Source organism: Gobio gobio (genome assembly GCF_949357685.1).
Source record: "Gobio gobio genome assembly, chromosome: 13".
Classification (NCBI taxonomy): Eukaryota; Metazoa; Chordata; class Actinopteri; order Cypriniformes; family Gobionidae; genus Gobio; species Gobio gobio.
In genome coordinates this window covers 12,349,100-12,365,980 of record NC_137106.1, presented here as the reverse complement: position 1 = coordinate 12,365,980, position 16,881 = coordinate 12,349,100, and the positions used below count along the sequence as shown (strand labels likewise).

The 16,881-nt window shown below is 39.7% G+C and overlaps 1 protein-coding gene across 1 annotated transcript in view; it reads right to left on the bottom strand.

Annotated features, from left to right (window-relative positions):
* kif26ab (kinesin family member 26Ab) overlaps positions 1-16,881 on the bottom strand; it is a 115,291-nt gene that overhangs the window by 84,774 nt on the left and 13,636 nt on the right. The gene's annotated exons all lie outside the window — the stretch shown is intronic.

Here is a 16,881-nt window from a genome sequence, read left to right as displayed (position 1 = left end):
TTTGAGGCAGTGCATAATGGTATGGGGGGGGGTCTGGCTGCCTGTCAATGTGTCTGCCCTGCAATCTGAGAAAGAGGTTAGTCTCAAGATTTAGCTTAAACACAAAAACTTCTAAACAGTGTCCAAAACGGGGGGGTTCACTCTCAAAAAGGTACTAAAGACGTCGTTACAAAGTCCATCTCACTACAGTGGTTCTACAATAACTTTATGAATCGGCGACAATAGTTTTTGTGCGCAAAAAAACCTAAATAACGACTTATATAGTAATGACGATTTCAAAACATGGCATCATGAAGCTTCGAAGCATTATGAATCAGTGAGTCGAATCATGATTCGGATCGCGTGTCAAACTGCCAAACTGCTGAAATTTGGCGATCCAAACTGCTGATTCGACTCGCTGATTCATAACGCTTCGAAGCTTCATGATTCCGTGTTTTGAAATCGTCATCACTATATAAGTCGTTATTTAGGTTTTTTTTGCGCACAAAAACTATTCTCGCCGATTCATAAAGTTATTGTAGAACCACTGTAGTGAGATGGACTTTGTAACGACGTCTTTAGTACCTTTTAAGGGTCTTGAGAGTGAACCGTGCATTGTGCCAATGGAGGCCTTTCAGAGCCATCAGATTTCAACTAAAATATCTTCTTTTTTGTTCCGAAGATGATCGGAGGTCTGACGGGTGTCGAACGACATGAGGGTAAGTAATTAATGACAGAATTTTCATTTTTGGGTGAACTAACCCTTTAATGTTCAAATATTTATTACTGCCTAGAAAACGATTTAATTTTTTGTAAAAAAAATATATTACTGACTAGAAAACTGTTTTGAATATTTTTTTTTATTAAAATCATATATTTACTTGCAGAAATTAACTACTTTTGTCTTAAAATAAACAATAAATGAAAAAGACTAAACTTCAAGCAATCATTGTACATGCGATGTGATTCGAGGCATCACAACATAATAAAGTACATGGAAAATGTATATTCATTTGTTTGAGATTAGATTTAATAAGATTAGTATTAGTGTTTTAAAAGATTAATTGATGTGAGCATTAGAGGTTGGCAAAATTAAAATAGAAGAAATTAGCACGCACAATATCGACCAATACAGCTTGAAAAAAAAAAAATATATATATATATCTGATGACTTGCAGACAATACAATACATATCATGGCCATGAATTAAGAACTTGTTCGCTCATTTTAGTAAAATCGTGGCCACAGTTTACTAATATGTTTTTATTTTGACCAGGTTGTACTTATTTGCTCAACAAATTGGAAGTAACAAATTATTACAACGTTTGCGTGATTAACTTAAAACGAGGGAACTAATATTTATTGTTTTCCCACGTGGCATGTGCTAACTTAATTTGTGGCCACATTTTATTAATTTGTTTCATCGTTTTACTTACATCATGGCCACGTTGTACTAATTAATTCCCTCATTTTAGTTAAATCAAAACAAATGACCTATAGCGAGGAACTTCATTTTGAAGTCGTAGGAACAAAATATTAATAAGTAGCCTCAATTTATTGTCCCAGCCCATCCCCCAACCCCTAATACCAAACAATAGCAGTTATCAAGATAAAGCGAATGTTCGACTGGTCATGTGATCCACTGTTTATGAATCAGCAGGTGTTTATCTCTGCAGGGCAGGCAGGCCCTTACGTTTGAACTTAAATGTCAATTGAAAAATGGTTCTCAGGTACAATGTAATAACTCAACTCTACTCCCTCTGTGGGAAGCTAGGTGTGAACAGAGGAGACGACTTCCCTGCCCACAGAAAGATGGATTGCAGTGATGGATGGAATGTGATGGAAAAACAAAAGAAACCGGTGCTTTCAAAAGCGTTGCATTGTGTGCGGGTCAAAAAGAGCGTCCTGGGAAGAAGGGCAGCACTTCAGAAATGATTAACAGCATTCTCCACAAAAGCTTCCTTTCCTAAACACACGCGGCAGGCCAATCTCATTAACAGGGTGTAAGCGGTACATCAACGCTTGCGCCGATGAACTACCTGAGGACAGCTGGCTGCGCTAGCCAGCAATCATTGCTCTCGCTGTTTGTGTGAGCGAACCATCTTCCTCTGCTTCCTGTCAAAACAGGAAATGAGCAAATAGGAAATTGCTGTATTGATGTGCATTGGCTGGAATCCTATTCTTGTTTCCACAGTTCAGAAAACAGGGATATGAAGGGTGTGACCCATGGCAGGACACTCTACGGTGTTATATATAACACTTCAACTTGGAACTACGGTCAATTCATTTTCCAGGATTTTAGACTGTGAATCAAAGACTGCGGATCCGATATTCATGACCGAAACATGTAAAGACCACCTGCCTCTAGCTAAAACCAAAGACCATTGACGGTGTGTTCACACTTTTCTTCTTTTGGTTCTTTTGGTCCATACCAAAAAATAAAATGATACATTTAGGGTGTGTTCACACATGGCGTGTTTGGTTTGACTAAGACCCTGGTGCGGTTGCCCTGTTAGTCTCTGGGTCTCTGATGATCTCTGGTGCGGTTTGAATGAAATATGAGAGCAACACAGACCAAAGACTGGACGTGATGACATGATGTGACCCTAAAAAGGAAAGAATGCTCAAGCATAGCTTTTTTGTTGTTGTCATATATGTGATGTTACCATCACAGTTCGGTAGAGGCATCAGAATGCGGCAGATCTTTGTGTGTGTGTGGGTGTGACGGAGGGATTCCTGCCTTATAAGCTCTTATATCGTCAAAATACCATCATATGTAGGCTACGCATATTCTACAAGCGCATTTAGCCTAGCACACAGCATTGTTTTGGACATTCGCTATGTTCCGTCATGAATCATAAGTCATTAGCCAACTTATCAAGTTGTGAACATATCCCTATGCATTTAGGTTAAATATCTTTTAGGTTTGGTGTAAAAATCCCAATGTGAACACTTACACCAAGACTAAGGGTGCTTTCACATCTCTAGTTCGGTTCCTTTGGTCCGAACCATTGTAGCATTTTTCAGCTTTTTTGGTTCCTTTTCACGCCACACTGATTGCTTTGGTCCGTCCCAAGTTGAAACGGACCGAAATGCAGTCACATGACAACATCCACATCACTCATTGGCCAAGGTGTATTTCCTAAACTGTGACTCCGCGGGCTGGTTTTGTCCCTGGGCCATAATCTATTACATTGTTTGTATACGCCACAATATGCAAACAATACATTTCTATAATGAAGCACGGATGCGGCTTGAAAACAACGTTCTAATGCACTGCAAACGGCGAGCGTGCATTGCTCGTCACTTCAAGCGGAGATCGCGCTGTTCTTGTGAGTTTTCGAAAGTTGGGACCTAATATGGTCATCAGACCAAATTTCTATGAGGCTCCGCACCTCCTCACTACTCCAACTTTGTCCGCGAGCTGCCATGCTAAAGTGCAAACTGTCAACAAACACTTCCTCATCACATAATGCACAGCGCAGCTGACTACGGCAGCTGGTTTAGTCCAAAAACGATCAGTACTTTTTGCAGTTGGGTCTGTTCGAGGTCGGATCACCTTCTCACCACAAACGAACCGCTCCAGAGTTCGTTTGAAAGCATACCGAGAACACTTTTTTGGTCGGGACCAAATGAACCAAGCGAGACGAACTACAAGTCTGAACACATCAGCCGCGTTTCCACCGCAGGAACTTTCCCCAAGAACTAGGAACTTTGGGGTGGTACTCGGTGTGTTTCAACCGCAGGAACCAGGGTCTAAATGAAGTTCCGGGTAAATATTTCCCCCTCCAAACGGCCCTGCTCGCGAGGTAGTACTTTTTCAAAGTTCCGGAAATTTCGGGGGTGGGACTGGGCGCTGAACATGCTGATTGGTTGAGCTCACGCAGCATTTTATTTCAACCGGCATTTTAAAAAGTCTTGCGAGGTTGCATTCAGTAATTATCAGTCTTGCTCTTTCTGTATGATGGCGCGCGTTGTCTCTGCAATCTCACGGTCAATGTCCGTAATAGCTGATAATAACATACGTTGTCTTATTTAAAATCTAGCTTTACGAGCTTTCAGAATACGCTTTAGTATCAGTGCTCGTCTCTTTTCCACCATTTTGTTAATTACTCTTTAGTAAACCAATACATAACTAGCAAAAGCAGCGCTGCTTGAATCTCCTCCATACTTGTTATTGTTGCAGACAGTCCATCCATCCATCATCTTCCGCTTATCCGGGGCCGGGTCGCAATTGTCTAAGTAGAGACGCCCAGACTTCCCTCTCCCTAGCCACTTCCTCCAGCTCTTCCGGGGGAACCCCGAGGCGTTCCCAGGCCAGCCGGGAGACATAGTCCCTCCAGCGTGTCCTAGGTCTTCTCCGGGGCCTCCTCCCGGTGGGACGTGCCTGGAACACCTCCCTGGGAAGGCGTCCAGGAGGCATCCGAAATAGATGCAGACAGTGTCGCACAAAAATTATTATTGTCCGTCGCTGACTGGGAGGAGCAGCCGCGCGCAGTCCCACGTCTCTGGACTAATTAGTCTAATCTTCACGGTACTCTAGACCGCAGTGGAAACGCAGACAGTAGCAGGTTTGGGGGGAAAAAAGTTCCTATAAAAAAAGTTCCTGGTACAAATTGTTCCGGGTAATTTCAGTGGAAACGGGGCTATCCGTAGTCTTGGATTGCTTAGCATTCACACTGTAATTTGGCTTTTGTATATTTTGCAGCCGAACATCCAAAACAATGCTGTGTGTTGGGCTAAATGTGCTTGTTGTGTGTGTTTAGATATTTTACCAGCTAAAACAGTCACAAAGAGCTTAAAGTGTAAAGGAGGGAAAACAGCGGCAGGAATCCCTCCGTCACACACACAAACGAAGATCTGCTTTGAGGAGACGTGGTTTTGATGTCTGTTTCGAACCGTGATGGGCAACATCGCAACTTTGATGAAAGAAAGCATTATGCTTGAGCATTCTGTCCTTTTTATGACATCATGTCCTGTTTTTGGTTTGTTTACATGTCTGTGGTCTGTGTTGCCTTCATATTTCAGTTGAACCACACCAGAGTCGGTCCGATCTTTTCATCGGTCTCGGTCCACTTGTTTTGTGCGCACCAGGGTTCGGATGGCAGTGTTCACATGTTTTTAAATGAACCGCACTAACAGAGCAATCACACCTGGGTTCGTTTTAATCGAACCAAACATGCCAAGTGTGAACACACCCTAAAGTATCATGTCCCACCTACTCATGCAACTGTATCAAGTCTTTCAGTATCAGTAGTACCAACTCAATTCAATAGTTGTCAGATCCGAGAATTTATGATCATCTGAATACTTGAAATAGCACCTCAGAGTAAAACAAACATAGTCATTGTAACAATTTCTCATAATTGTGAGTTAATTTCTCACATTTGCAACATTATTAGTGTTTTACAGTGTCCTTGTTACATAAGTTACATGTAGTTAGTAATAACTATATTCACTATATTCATTTCATTTCATCTCATCACAATTACCGCTTATTTTTATATTTCTCTGAGATTCAAATGTATGAAGCCCCTGGAGGACTTGATGGACAAAATTTGGGATAGGAGGAAAATTGTATTACTATATTATTGTTTTTGCCTTCCACTGAAAAAAAAATTACATTCACTTGCAAAAGGCATTAAGATACAGGTTTTTTTTTGTCTAATTTCAAATTATTTCCATCACCAGTTTTGCAAACGATCACAAAGGTTTTGCAAGCAAACACAAAGACATTACAATATTTTTTACTCCCATCACATATTTATTTCCATCAAATAAAGAAATTTCGCTTTTTATGGTGTCAACTACTGAAATGTTGGTATTCTGACAACCCCACCCTCGGCAATAATAACCAGACAGATTGCCAAAACAAAAGAAAAAAAGACAGAAAACTGCATACGTGTATGTGTATGCTGTGTGTGTGTGTGCTTAAAGCATCCTAATGAATGTATTGTGCTGTCTGCATTTACGGGTGGGAGGTGGGACAGGGGGGTGGCATTCACTTTGAAGGCCATAGTTTGGTGTTGACAGAAGTTCCTCCTCTCTCCACACGTGTTTTTTTGGGCAGTGTGTGTTCCTTTCATGTGCTCAGGAAGCTGCTCATGAGGAGACACAACAAGCCCCTCACTTGCCTCTCTGATCTTCACTCGTCCATTGTTCAAGAGTTAATTAAGAATCACGCAGCCTGGCTCTACATACACACGCCCCGCAAAAACACACAGACAAAACAGATTCAACTCTTTATTTCTACCCACAGGCATATTTGCATTTTTGATGCTTAATTTAACTTCATTTAAATAAGTCATGCCCATGCAAAGCACACTGAATGCCTGACAAAAAAGATAACTATAGAGATAACTATTATAATAAGGTTTTAATAATCATCCAAATTTTATGAGAATAGGTAAGTTCACACCACAACTATAAAGATAACGACATAGAGGAACGATACCTAGTTTGGTCTATCTATCCATCTGTCTGTCTATCTATCTATCTATCTGTCTGCAATTCAATCTATCTATCTATCTATCTATCTATCTATCTATCTATCTATCTATCTATCTATCTATCTATCTATCTATCTATCTATCTATCTATCTATCTATCTATCTATCTATCTATCTATCTATCTATCTATCTATCTATCTATCTATCTATCTATCTATCTGTCTATCTGTCTGTCTGTCTGTCTGTCTGTCTGTCTGACATTCTATCTATCTATCTATCTATCTATCTATCTATCTATCTATCTATCTATCTATCTATCTATCTATCTATCTATCTATCTATCTATCTATCTATCTATCTATCTATCTATCTATCTATCTATCTATCTATCTATCTATCTATCTATCTGTCTGTCTGTCTGTCTGTCTGTCTGTCTGTCTGTCTGTCTGTCTGTCTGTCTGTCTGTCTATCTATCTATCTATCTATCTGTCTGTCTGTCTGACATTCTATCTATCTATCTGTCTGTCTGACATTCTATCTATCTATCTATCTATCTATCTATCTATCTATCTATCTATCTATCTATCTATCTATCTATCTATCTATCTATCTATCTATCTATCTATCTATCTATCTATCTATCTATCTATCTATCTATCTATCTATCTATCTATCTATCTATCTATCTATCTATCTATATTTATCTATCTATCCGTCTGTCATTCATTTCATCCATCCATCCATCCATCCATCCATCCATCCATCCATCCATCCATCCATCCATCCATCCATCCATCCATCCATCCATTCATCCAAGTAATGCCTATAAACCTTCAAACTTAAAGGCCTTTTTCAAAATATTAAAACAAGGATTTCTTAAAGGGCACCTATTATGAAAAAAACACTTTTATAAGGTATTTGAACATAACTGTGTTGGCAGTGTGTGTACACATCCACCCTATAATGGTAAAAATCCACCCACTTATCATAAGCATTGTCTCAGAACAAGCCGTTTGCAGAATCCTGGTAAAGTGCCGTCACATTTCACAGGCCCCGCCCACGAGTGTTGATGGACACTGCCATATTAGCATAGACCCTGTTTATCTCCTCGCCAGAGCATTAACAGCAGCATTCAAGTAAGAAATGTGTTCTTAATAAAGCTACAAAAGTTATTCAGTCAAGAGCAGTGAGTGATTTTCTGTTGTTCTTCTGTTGTTTGTTTCATATTAACAGCAGATATAGCAGTAGGTAGTGTATATTACACTGCTTTCACTTTAGTACACAGATCTAACATACATACGGGATTTCTGTACTGGCTGCATGTGCACAGACATAATCAACTGTTTTCATGTGAGCTTTGTGTGTTTCTGACATAATATTGTGTGCATTTGACAGTTTAATCGCAATAACACATGAAAGAGAACAAGTTTAGACTAGTCTAATAGCCTATAGCTCCTAATAGCTGTCTGTGCGCATGCGTCGGGTGTGTGTGCTCAAGTTGAGAGTGATAAGGCTTTAAAACACATGCAGATGATAATATTTCATGATGGTGAAGAACAGCAATGTCTGCAATAGAGATGACCATCAAAACAAACAGGTGTTCACTGTGAAGGCTCCGCCCTCTGGGTCCGGGAACAGCAGCTCATTTGCATTTAAAGGAGACACACAGAAAACAGCTAATTTTTCTCAAACCCAAAAATTGGCATTTTCAAAATGGTATATTAAGTGATCGGTTAGGAATTTTGATCTGAAACTTCACAGACACACTCTGGGGACACCTGAGACTTATATTACATCTTATGGATAATAGGTGCCCTATAAGACAACATTTCAAGTCTCAACAAAATTGTAAAAAATATTCCAATTCCTGTTTGTTTCCTCAATTTCCTCAACTGCTAAAAAAAACTACACTTCCAAACCCCCCCCCCCCCCCCCCCCCCCCCCCCCCAAAAAAAACCATGAAAGAGTGAAGACAAACAACTCTATCAACGGCTGCTGGCTCAGATAGTGTGGGAAAGTAGAACACGAGATTGCTCCACACCACCCATTGCCCCTTTACTAGTATAACAAGCGTACATTAATAGCTGCGTCACTGATAATTAAACTCCTCCTTTAATGGAAAGACCACAGGGAAAACATGCAACTTGTAACTGTAACTGTTTTAAGGCTGCGACTTCACAGTCCTGTGTGAAACTCCCGACTGCGCTGTTTAAGTGTCCAAAAGTGACTGGCTTTTACACAGAGGACCTGAGAGTGGTTGATGTCTGTGGGAAAGATAGCAGTGGGGCTCATAAAGGGAGCTGTGAAGTAAACTAGCTGACACACCGCAAGGATAAAACACAAGCTCTCCAGGACCACGCTGCAATCTGACATCATAAAAGCCCGCTGTAGTAACCACAGGCTAGGAGAAGGACGGTAGATTTTTGACATCATAAATGGTTCCATGGTAACAGATGGGCTAATACAGAGCTGCTTTTGTTGTGACATCATTAGCAAGGCCATGGTAACAGATTGGGTTATACAGAACAATAGCGAGAGAGGCAATTCCAGCCCAACCAGCAGTCTACTATGGCACTGACATCATAAGTATGACATTTGTCCAAAGTTTTCAAGTAACAAGCAAGTTTTTTTTTCTCTAACAAGCAGCACTTTGGCATAGCAAAAATGCTACATCTCTGTCTTTGAAACAAAGCTAGCTGAATAATCAAACATGCTCTCCAAACACGGTTCATCCAGACAGTTCATGTAAATGAACTAGTTCAAGAAGTGATTCACAATCATTTTAGGTCTGTTTTATAGCAAAATATATAGTGATAATTGTCACTGTGATTTCATTTGGAGTTTTTTGCTAGTTGTTGTTGTACTTTGTTTCTATTTAGTACTACCCCTATTAAGATTCTCAGTGCTTTTTTAACATTGAAAGTGTTTACTAGTAACATGAGTACCTTATCGAAATTTTGTCTTGACTGCAGTTTAAATTATTTGTCGATTGGCATGTTTTGCGGTAAATGATTGTTAAAGGGGACCTGTAATGCAAAATTCACTTTTACATGGTGTTTGAACATTAGATATGTGTCGGAAGTGTGTACACAACCACCCTATAATGGTAAAAATCCACCCATTCCTCTCTTTTTTTTTATCCCCATAAATCACAAGCAGTGTCTCAGAACAAGCCGTTTGTAGATTCTAGCAGTGTGATGTCACATTGCTTAGGCCCCGCCCCAAAATGCTGATAGACTTCCCTGTTAGCATAGACTCCGCCCTGAATGAGCTGTATACAGTCTGCCATGTTTATCTTCCTTTAACAACAGCTTTCATCATCACATTTCTTTCCCTGCTGTTTACAGACACAACCAACTGTGTTTATGTGAACTTTGTGTGTTTTTTACATAACCTTGTGTGTATTTGACAGTTTAAGCGCAATAAGATTTAAGCGCAGTTTAAGCGCAACGGAAGAGAACAGGACGCGCCATCTGACATCCAGCTTTCTGTGCGCGCGCTTCGGATGTGTGCGCTCAGAAAACCATATATCAGAAGTTTACACTGATATGACTTTAAAACGCATACAGATAATAAACTTTCATGATGATGAAGAACTGCAATGTCATGTAAGCGTGACATTGCGCGATAGATGTTTTAATTTTGGGCAGAGTATCGGAGGCACAAGCTGTACAGGCTCCGCCCTCGTCTCGAAACGGGGCAGGCAACAGCAGCTCGTTTGCATTTAAAGATACATGCACAAAACAGCATGTTTTTCCTTCCACTCAAAAATGAGTGTTATCTGTGGGGTATTTTGAGCTTAAACTTCACAGACACTTCACCTGAGACCTATTACATCTTATAAAAAGGGACATAATAGGTTAAAGGTTAAAGATGGTTCTTGACTACCTCTTTAGGTCTAGAGCATTATACCTCCCAAGTTTTATCAGAATAGTCAAAAGAACAAAATGTAAATAGCAGGAACTGGTTTGGGGAACTCTCTTTGTCGGTGTATGAACTGTGACCAACCCTTGCCACAAAATAAGGGCAAAGAGCTGGCACTCTCGCAGCACTCAAAGACATGCAAGTGATTCATTACTCCTACGGTCATCTGCTCTAATCAAAGTTCAAAGAACATTATTCATAATAAGCCATTAAAATAAAGTGTGATCTTCCACCATTAGGGGTGTAACGATATTCAAACCGAACCGACGGTTCGAATCGACCCAAGGTTCGAACTGCGATACTCTCATGTCGAACACACCCCGCCCCCTACTGCCCCAGCCCAGCTCTCACTTCACCTTATGCCACAAAATAATTTTTTCCTTCACCGACATTTGATTAAATAGTAATTAGTACACTTTTAACAACTAAATATTATTATAATAATATTATTAATTAAATATACACTAACTTTTGTCTTCCAAGTACATGTCACGTGACTTGGGTGATCGCTCAAGCTGCATAGTGGAAGGACAAAGAGAGCCAGTTTCCCCATTTAGCCAGGTAGTCATTTTCGTAGCTTGTTACGAAATAAAAAAAAATCTCTCTCACCTCAGAAAACCGCTTTCCTGTCCGGTAAGCCGTTATACTGTGCTCGTAGTGCGCACTCTTTAGTTACACGTGCATATGCGGCAGTGCGCTCTGTATATCACTGCAAAGCGCAAGAGAAACAGCATGCAGCGCTACGATGTCCATTCTGTCATGACACATGAAGTACCAATAAATCACGTAACTGGTTCGACGTGTGTTAGCTGGGAAGGATTTGCATGGAGGTATGATGTTCTTTCTGTTCATCAGGAGCAGTTTTCATGTTCCATTAACAGTTCATGATGTAGGCTATTGTGTATCCGCCATGGTAACTGTTGTTTCCATAACCTCAAAATGCCACTTTATTTTCACTGTTAGTGTGGTGTACTTTATTGTATTAATAAAAACTGCTATTTAATAGCTTTAACTTATAGGCCTATCATCAGTATTAGTCATATTCATACAACATGTGTTTGTTAAGTAGGCTAAAGTGGGAAATTACTTGTGTGTGTCATCAATTTTTATGAAATAAATGTGCTTGTGTTTTTTTAAAGGGGTGGTTGCCTGCGATTTTACTTTTTAAACTTTAGTTAGTGTGTAATGTTGCTGCTTGAGCATCAACAGTATCTGCAAAGTTACAGCGCTGAAAGTTCAATGCAAACGGAGATATTGTCTTTTAAAGTTATGGTAGTTTATTGCCTACAAAAACGGCCGGTTTGGACTACAACAAGCTTCATCCTGGGTTGGTGACATCATAAACCCTTGCTATTAACATAAACACTGCCCCCGCGAACACGCAACAAAGTGGGCGAGGCCACGTCGCAGTCATTACGAAAGAGAGAGCTGTAGCAGAACTACAAACTACATTTGGCCATCTAACCAATCTAAGACCATTGCGTTTTTCGGAGGGATGGGCTTCACAGAAGCAGGAAGCAAACAAGCCGTTCAAAGGACAGTGGAGACAGCGGTGTGGAATAAAGGTAAAATATAAGAAAAATACGGCGTAAAAAAAAAAGAAGAAGTATTAAGACATGTTATACTGCGCCCCATAAACACAATCAAGCCTAGAAAAAAAACACGGAACCACCCCTTTAAACATTATGGTAAATGGTAAAATGAGTAGATTATTTCTGACTATTCTACAGTGGAGGCATTTATTTCATTTTAGTTTACTCAGGTGTGCTAACTGCTCTAAAGAAAACATGAAGCCAATGTATAAAGTTAATAAAGATAAAGTTAATAAGTAAAATTATTGCTGTTGTTATTATTAAGTTAAAAGTGAATCTAGTGTTATTATTGCTGGTGCCCTGCCATGAACCCTGACCCACAGCAAACAGAACCGAACCGGACCGTGGCTCCAAAACCGTGACAAGAACCGAACCGTGGCATTGGTGTATCGTTACACCCCTATCCACCATGTTACACATATCTCACTAATAACCAACGGTTTACATGTCCATCACATAAAAGAACAGATAGTAACAAGAAGAAAACAGAAGTGATTCATATCCGCTCTTTGTCATAAAAAGTCTGTTTGTGCAAAATGTGAGAAGAAGCCAGATGCCATGAAATTACAAGCCTATAAAACAGAGATTAGAAGATCCTTGCAGGAAGTCTCCATTTATCATACAATGACAGTGAAAGGCTGAGGTGATCAACTTTTTACTGTGGCAGAAATGGAGAACTGACTGAAATTCACTCAGGAATCAGAAACTTTAAAGTAAGAGTGGTTAAAGATGACCTGAGAGGAAATTATATTACTGCATGCCAAAAGCATATACAGTACATTAAAACGACTGACTGATTAAGTCATAGCAGTAAATGATCTGACAGTAAACATACATTTGCAATACATTTTTCTGCTGTCTCATGTCAGTAACACAACTGCTAGAGTTCAAACTAAGTTTGAGATCCTCTGAACTAGACTATTATCCATAAAGACAAAGAACTGGAAGCAGTGGCTTTTGTTTAACCCAGTGAATCCTGTCACCGAAGGTAAGACAAATAATTTTTTACTGTAATGGCTGATTAAATCTTCCATCTTTGAGAGAAACCCTTTCATAGCACAGTTATCACAGAAGAGCCTGAATCAATTCGGAACACGCACACACGCTGAAACACAAAAAGAATAAACGATTATCATTCCATGATAAACCAGCATATTTTTATGCAAAATCGCACACAATAACATGCTGCACCACACACAGAGAGGAAGACGGTGAAGCATGAAATGAACTTAGGTGTGAACTTTGACTGGCATTTCCATGCACAGATTTATGGGACCCGCATTTCACAATGAGTTCTGCAGAATGGAGAATAAATAAGGGCTTACAAGAGGCATCACACACACACACACACACACTCATTTCATGCATACACATGCCAAGCCAAACACCACAGGGGATCCTGCCAAACTTACACGTACAACAACAATACAATGACACTTTGGGCTGACAGTTGACCCAATGACCAGCAGACGCTGACACTGATGTCAAGGTCGGATTAGCCAAATGATGCAGAGTCCTTCCTTCCAAATGAGTTTACAGTTGTTCAGGTTTGTTAAATGGCATCCAGTCAGTCATGGGTAGTGATGGGCTATTTCAAAACACTGCTTCATTAAGCTTTGAAACCTTTACAAATCTTTTGTTTTGAATCAGTGGTTCAGAGCATGTATCAAACTGCCAAAGTCATGTGATTTCGGTAAACGAGGCTTCGTTACGTCATAACTGGTTCACCATGATTTCTGTGAACCCATGAATCATGCGGAGTCAGAGATCGCCCCCAGCGGCGAACCATTGAACAAGTGCCTATGATCAGTTTTATACATTTGTAGACTTTTTAATTAGACATTAGTATAATTAAAAGGAATAATAGTAGTCATTAGTCTCTTATTGGCCTTTTTAGCTGAGCCATCCATGGAACAAATAATACAAGGCCTGAAAATTGATAAAAGAACCCATATTATACAGACACTTAATATTTAATCTGATTAGATGACTAGTTAATTGCATTTGATAGATTTGACTTTCGATAAAACATTTGCAATGGGTTTGTAAAAGCAGTTTTTATGCATGTTTGGCCTGAGTTGTAATTGTATTTACAGTGTCCTGACAAGCAGGGGTCACCAGCATGTGGCGTTTCGCATAGCGAATCATTTTGGGAACCAATTTGTTAAATTGATTCGAAGCTTTGAAAAGCTTGGTTTCTCCCATCACAAGTCAAAAAAAATTAGCCAAATTCTTTCAACGGTGGCTGCAAATCTTAAAAATCCCTTTTGTTTGGGCTCATTAACATTTGAGCTATTTGCTATTGCTAATCAGGGGTAGGTAGCCTATATTAGAGGAAGATTTCCTAGAAACAGTGTTGCCACAGTTACTTTGAAAAAGTAATCTGATTACTGATTACTCCTTTAAAAAGTAACTTAGTTCCTTTACAGATTACTTGATTTTAAAAGTAACTAAGTTAGATTACAAGTTACTTTATTAGTTACATTCAGCAGTTGCCGACAGCACCCCTGCCGCCTCAACATAGAAATGACAACCGTTTTTGCCAACACTCACTCCAGTGCATTTTTAACAGTAACATCAACAATGTATCTCCTGATATTTTAAGTTGAAATAAAAAAATATTTCCTGAAAAAAAAAAAAATGTTTTAATAAAAATGTAATAAAGACATCTTTCTTGACTTCACTTAATATAAATACTCTCCCCGAGATGCAAGAAGAAAGCAAAAATATATATTTTTACTAAGGAAAATGGCTAAAATAGTAACTCACAGTGACTTGGATAAGCTACTTTAAAGGGTTAGTTCACCCAAAAATGAAAATTCTGTCATTAATTACTCACCCTCACGTCGTTCGAGACCCGTAAGACCTCCGTTCATATTCGGAACACAAATGAAGATATTTTTGTTGAAAGCTGATGGCTGAGAAAGGCCTCCATTGGCATTCAGTACACTTATACTCCCAAGACGGATAAAAGGCACTCAAAACATCGTTACAAAGTCCATCTCACCACAGTGACTCTACAATAATCTTACGATGCGACGACAATAGTTTTTGTGCGCAAAAAAAATCAAAATAACACCTTTTTCCAACTTGTTACTGCCTTCCGTGTGTGCCTCCACGACGCATGCGCGAGAATATGACGCAGATCCGGCGTTCGGACAGATGACCCAGAAGTGATTTGTTTACAATCAGAGGAAGACGCGCGTATCTCAGCTGTTGGATTCTACATTGATCGTGCTTTAGGTCTCGGCGTAGTGCTCAAAATGGGGTTAGAGTGTGCATTTCATGGAATCCCGAGCCCCGGCGCTACGTCATATTCTCGCGCATGCGTCGTGGAGGCACACGCAGAAGGCAATAACAAGCTGGATAAAGGTGTTATTTTGATTTTTTTTTGCGCACAAAAACTATTGTCGTCGCATCGTAAGATTATTGTAGAGTCACTGTGGTGAGATGGACTTTGTAATGACATTTTAAGTGCCTTTTATCGGTCTTGGGAGTATAAGTGTACTGAATGCCAATGAAGGCCTTTCTCAGCCATCAGCTTTCAACAAAAATATCTTCATTTGTGTTCCGAATATGAACGGAGGTCTTACGGGTCTCGAACGACATAAGGGTGAGTAATTAATGACAGAATTTTCATTTTTGGGTGAACTAACCCTTTAATCTGATTACTGGTTTGGAAAAAGTAACGCGTTAGATTACTCGTTACAGGAAAAACGTAGTAACGTGTAACTGGCATCACTGCCTAGAAATCTGTAGAAGGTTCCCTCTTGTGGAATGGAGAGGGTGAGGAGCCTGAACTGTCACAATCTGCTAAGTGCGAAAGTCACATTTTATTCATACACTAGCATATATACAACCTCAAAGCTTACAGAGATTTATTGAATCACTTTTGTTTGGGCTCATTCGCATGTTGGCTATATGTTATTGCTAGTCAGAGGCTGGTGTATTGGGGGGAGGGAAGTGACTTCCTAGAATTTTTGTGAATATTCCCTCTGGTGGACTGTCACAATCTGTAAAAGTCAGCATGAAATGGAAGATGTGGTGGTCTTTTTTTTCTATTGTGACATACATCAGATTGAAACAGCTTCTTGAACAAGAAAAAATGTAGGGCGGGACATGATTTTGTCCATTGGGAATTGATTGGATGGTTGTGGTTTGCTATTGGTGTGTCCAAAACCGCCCCCTATTCCCCACATTACTTCACTAATACAGTTATTAATTAAAATGAGCGAGCAAATTCGGACACTGAGTGTGCGTGATGTGCTGCAGATGCCATCTTCTGTCAAGACGCCGGAATTCATTCAGCATGAAGCTAACAGTGCAGGAGTATTAGCGCCCAGCTGTTGAGTGAACATTCGTTGTACACTTGTTAATGAGGTGCATTATGAGATTGAAGGAGTGCACTTCATAATGTCCACAATGGCTTTTGACACCACTACAAATGGCTGTCCCCTCAAGTGGACCATATAACGGTATAGGGAGTGATTTTCAGACAAAGTAGAGGAAGGAAGTCACTTCCTATAATGCTTTTGAAGGTTCCCTCTGGTGGCCTGGAGAGGAACTGTAGACTGAACTGTACAATCTGCTAAAAGAGTTAAAACCTAAAAAAAATATTTTAGTACACTAGCATATAGATGGCATCAAATCTCACAGAGATTGATTAAAGGCCACAAAACTGCCATTTTGATTTCGTGGGGTTATTTACATTAACATCAAGGTGTTGTTTTGTAGCTTCTAGTTCAATCTCTACAAGAAGTGAGAAAGGCACTTAACCTCCGGTTGCTCAAAAGCAAATGTCCTTGTGCTATTGTATGGCAATCATGTCAAATAGGCTACTTGAAAATAAACTAAAGTGGTAATAAAATAAAGATTCTGTTTTATTCTATTCACACACAAAGTCATCTGAACTTAAAAAAAACTGACCACAGTGTGT